Genomic DNA, 5,672 nt, shown 5'->3' with positions numbered 1-5,672 from the left:
TTAGGTAGAATTATTACAGTGCAACTGCACATAAATGTTATATTGCATATAGATATGTATATACAGTATACTGCACTTTTTTTTTTTAGTTTACATAAATGTACTACTTACCATTTCTAAGAAGAGATTAGGTTTTTCAACTTGCATATTTATCAAAGGACTAAAGCCAACTGCAAAATAAGAATCAACAGAATATGGTAATACGATCATAAAGGACAGTCAGATGTGCTTACACATATTGAAGAAATCAAAATGAAAACTAGTCTATTTATAGCCTTATTATTATTGTTATAATTGTTTTGATTCCTCATATAAATAATAACATATGGCATTTTTCTTTCTCTTTCCAGCCCACTTCACTTAGAATGACAGTCTTCAGGTCCATCCATGTTGCTGCAAGTGGCATGGTTTTATGGCTGAGTAGTGTTCCATTGTATATATGTACCATGGTTTCTTTATCTAGGCATCTGTCGATGGACATTTGGGTTGTTTCCATGTCTTGGCTGTTGTAAATAGTGCTGCTGTGAACATTGGGGTGCATGTGTGTTATTGAATTTTATTTTTCTCTGGATATGTTCCCAGGAGTGGGATTGCTGGATAATGTGATAGGTCTGTTTTCATTTTTTTAAGGAACCTCCATACTGTCCTCCAACGTGGCTGCACCAATCTACACTCACACCCACAATGTCGAAGGGTTCCCTTTTCTCCACCCCCTCTTCAGCATCTGTCACTTGTAGACTTCTCAATGGTGGCCATTCTGGCTGGTGTAAGGTGATATCGCATTGTAGTTTTGATCTGCATTTCTCTGACAATGAGTGATGCTGAGCATTTTTTTTCATGTGCCCTATTGGCCATTTGAATGTCTTCTGTGGCGAATTGTTTGTTTAGGTCTTCTGCCCATTTTTGGATTGGGTTGCTTGTTTCTTTGCTATGAAGGTGTATGAGCTGTTTGTATGTTTTGAAAATTGGTCTCCTGTCAGTCACATCATTTGCAAAGGTTTTCTCCCATTCTGTAGGTTGTCTTTTCGTTTCGTGAATGGTATCCTTAGTTGTGCAGAAGTCTGAGTTTAATTAGATCCCACTTGCTTATTTTTGCTTTTATTTCCAGTAGTCCAGGAGCTGGTTTAAAAAATACACTGCATTAATGTATGTCCATGAGTGTTTTGCCTGTGTTTTCCCCTAGGAGTTTTACAGTATCTGGTTGTACATTGAGGTCTTTAATCCATTTTGAGTTTATTTTTGTACATGATGTTGGAGAATGTTCTAATGTCAGTCTTTTACAGGTAGCTGTCTGGCTTTCCCAGCACCACTTATTGAAGAGACTGTCTTTCCTCCACTGTGTGTTCTTGCCTCCTTCATCATGGGTTAATTGACCACACGTGTGTGGGTTTATTTCTGGACTATCTATCCTGTTCCATTGATCCCATATGTCTGTTTTTGTACCAATAACGTGCTGTTTTGATTATAACTCTGTAGTATTGTCTGAAGCCTGGGAGGGTTATTCCTCCAGCTTCGTTCTTTTTCTTCAATAATGCTTTGGTAACTTCAGGTCTTCTGTGATTCCATATAAATTTTAGGATGGTTTGTTGTAGTTCTGTGAAAAAATGTCCTGGGTAATGTGATAGGGATAGCATTAAGTCTGTAGGTCGCTTTGGGCAGCGTGGCCATTTTGACATTATGGATTCTTCCAGTGCAAGAACACGGGATGTCTTTGCATTTCTTTAAGTCCTCTTTCATTTCCTTAGTCAGGGTTTTGTGGGTCTCCACATAGAATTCTTTCACTTCCTGGGCCAGATGTATTCCTAAGTATTTTATTTTTTGGATGCGGTTTTAAAAGGGATTATTACTTTCGTGTAAAGAAATGCCACTGATTTCTGTATGTTGATACTGTCTTCTGCTGCCTGGCTGAGTTGTTCGATTAGCTCTAGTTGTTTTTATGCAGAGGCTTTAGGGTTTTCTATATATAGTTTCATGTCATCCACATATAATGACAATGTTACCTCTTCTCTTCCAATTTAGATCCCTTTATATTTCCTTCTGTTGTCTAATTGTTGTGGCTAGGACTTCCACTACTTTCTATGTTGAATAGAAGTGATGAGAGAGGCCATCCTTGTCTTGTTCCCAATTTTAGTGGAAAGACTTTCAGCTTTTTGCTGAGGAGTGTTATGCTGGCTGTAGGTTTGTCATAAATAGCTTTTATTATGTTGAGATATGTTCCATCTCTACCCACTTTAGTAAGACCTTGGGCTCAGTGTGGTCAGGGGGCTTGGGAGGAAGGTAGAGGTAGCAGTGGTGGGAGGAGGAGGGCTGCCCCTTGGGAGCCAGTCATTTGCTCCCATCTTCCCCATGGCCTGACCTGGGAGTGGCCTCTGCTGCCCCAGGTTCAGTGCACCCATGTCTTTAGGTCAGTGTGCTCCCAGGAGGCTGGCGTGGTGTGGTAAGCGGGCGGGGGCAGCAGTGGCGGGAGTGGGGCTGTCCTGTGCAGGTCCTTGTGTGTACTCCCATCTCCCCAGTGGCCTGGCTTGGGGGCAGCCTCTGCTGCCCCAGGTTTGCAGGACTGATATGTGTAGAAACAGACTCATAGATATAGAATACAAACTTGTGATTGCCAAGGGGGAGTAGGGTGGGAAGGGACAGACTGGAAGTTCGATATTTGTAGATACTGGCAGGTGTATGTAGAATAGATAAACAAGATTATACTGTATAGCACAGGGAAATATATACAAGATCTTGTGGTAGCTCACAGTAAAAAAAAACGCGACAATGAATATATGTATGTTCATGTATAACTGAAAAATTGTGCTCTACACTGGAGTTTGACACAACATTATAAAATGACTATAACTCAATTTAAAAAAGTAAAAACAAAAAGAATAGGCAGACAAAAAAAGAATAAATAAACCTAATCACACTCCCCCACAAAAATAATAATTAAAAAAAGATTTTAAGGAGCAACAAAAATCACAAGCAGGAGTGACCTGCAAAGATTACAAAGTCTTACAAAGTTCTTATTTCCAGGTCCCTGTGTTTTAATTCGTGATTCTCTTACAAAATAATAAGTAATTGGAAGCCTCCTTTGATTTCTGTCGTTCTTTTTTATGTCTGAATATGAGACTTAGAAAATCTCCACTTCTTTCCTCTAGCTAGATCTGAAGTGGCCCATCTTCCTAGGGCACACACAAAAGTTGTACTATTTTAAAAATCCCACTCAGTAGGTCTCCTGACTAGCAACAGAGTCACAGGTTATCCCCCCTTACGTGCCCTCTGGGGCATTTAATCTACACAGAGATAAGTTCAACACTTGGCACAGACCGTCTATTCAGAGAGAAGCCAAAAACTGAAAAGAATTTTTTTTAGAAATAATAAGATACTAAGTTCCTATCTTCTTTCATGATGAGTTATTATAGAAAAATAACTGCATAATTTAAAAAGTAAGAATCTAATTTTCAAATAGGTGAAATTAACCTCCAGCTCTCACAAAAACATACTTCAAATACAGTTTGGCTGAATGTATTTCCAGGGCCACTGAGCTTAGAATCGACACCTTTGATGAAATTTAAAGTGTGATTGAAAATTAAAAGGATTGTGGTGGTTGAATGGAAACATTTATAGATTTTACTATGAAAAGTTTTATTTTCTGTTGTATAAATAGACCATAGACATATGCTGGAGATGCCAGTCAATGTTTTGCATCCACCACTCCCATCCTGGCTCCTGCTCAAAAGGTGGACCTAGGTAACTGTTCTTGGAACTAGTGGCCCTGACTTCCCAGTGTTAAGAGTAATGCAAGCCTGTATCTCACTCTAGTTGGGAATGTTCTTCCTAAATGTATACTGGCTTATTGAGCAAATAAGCTAGTATTAACTCCATTGAATGTTTACGATTATAAAAAGTGTAAATTTGTGCTCAACCAAATCGAATTATTATTCTGATTTCCAAGAGTAGTTACATTTTATAGTTTGTTAGCTTGAAGACTATATTTAGGTAACTTAAACCTTAGACTTAAATTAATTCTCAGGTATTCATTGGATGCCTAAATCATTTCTAAGATATGACAATGAAACATTGGTTACTAAGCATACTTTTCAGTTTATATGCTTTTGTTTTATATTTTAAATGCTAAAAAGAGGCTATTTCTTTGGGTCTGTTAATTAATGTGCTTATTTTTGCAACTTTGAGAAGCCCTTAGAAGCTGTAGAAAGTTGTGTTACATGCATTCATAAGCTTTGCTCATCTGCTAAAAAGTCAGTGTATATCATAAAATTCACAATTACTTACCCTCTAGTTTTTTGTGAAATAAAAGCTATTTTGGTTAAAAGTTACTATTAATACAAATGATTGCAACCATATACTTTGGAGCAATAGTTTCAGAGAAATACAACTACTATGCACGTGCTTTTGTTTTTCAAGGAAAATAGTTCTTTCCTAACGCAGCCATTCTCAGGGCTTTTGATCTACAAACTCCTCTGTACCACATTTCCACCAGCAATGTATGGGTGATATATTTTCTCTGTATCTTTACCAGCATTTGGTGTTATCATTATTTGTTATTTTAGCCGTTCTGCTAGGTGTGAAGTGATATTTCATCATAGTTTTGGCTTGTATTTCTCTAAGGGCTAATGCTTTTGAACATCTTTTGATGTGCTAATTTGCCTTCTGTATAACTTCTTCAGTGAAATGTCTCTTCATTTTTTGTGTATATATATATATATTTTTTAACTGAAGTATATAGTCAGTTTACAATGTTGTGTCAATTTCTGGTGTACAGCACAGTGCTTCAGTTATACATGAACATAATTTGTTTTCATATTCTTTGTCACAATAAGTTACTGCAAGATATTGAATATAGTTCCCTGTGCCTATACAGTATAAGCTTGTTGTTTATCTAATTTATATATATTAGTTAGTATCTGCGAATCTCTCAAACTCCCAACTTACCCCTTCCCACCCCGTTCCCCCATTCAAGGCCCAAATGTTAAGAGAGTCCTGTCTCTTTGGCATCTTTTGTCCTCTGGCAGCATCTCTTTTCTCCACTCTATTCAGCATAGCATGTCCTGTTCTTGCACACCAAATCCAACAGAGGGAATTTTAGGTATAAACAGTATGTATTGGCATATTTGAGACATAACCACTAACATGGCTTTAAATTGTAGCATTGTGTATCTGGGAACATGGTTAAAGCGGTAATTCCTTCTAGTGTGTTCTTGACACTGCTCCCCTTATCCTCCTCTTTATTAAAAAGCCATTAGATTGCCCTTTCTCCAATGAGGCTCTGAACCTTAGTTGCACATTCTTCCGGATTAGAATACCTAACACATGAACGCAGAGCTCACTATATGTCAGGCACTGTATTAAACACCCTACATGCACTGTCTCATTTAATTCTTATGGCATCATTATAAGAACATTACACAAATATAAAATTGGGATAATAACAGAAAGATGAGAAAACTAATTTCAAAGAAGTTAGATAACTTGCCTACATTCACACGACTAGTAAGTTTTTGAGCCTGCACGAGGCTTGCCTGACTCTCCAACTTACTCCCTTACCAGTACATTAATCCTACATTATGCCATCAATTCCAGAACTAGCTCTTTGTTTTAGCCTGTTAGTATTTGAAGAACAGACCTTTGTCATTTGGCCATCGTTTAAGCACTGCTCCCTGCCTAAC

Source organism: Camelus dromedarius, chromosome 1 (genome assembly GCF_036321535.1).
Source record: "Camelus dromedarius isolate mCamDro1 chromosome 1, mCamDro1.pat, whole genome shotgun sequence".
In the NCBI taxonomy this organism is placed as follows: domain Eukaryota; kingdom Metazoa; phylum Chordata; class Mammalia; order Artiodactyla; family Camelidae; genus Camelus; species Camelus dromedarius.
Note: the sequence above shows the minus strand (reverse complement) of the source record.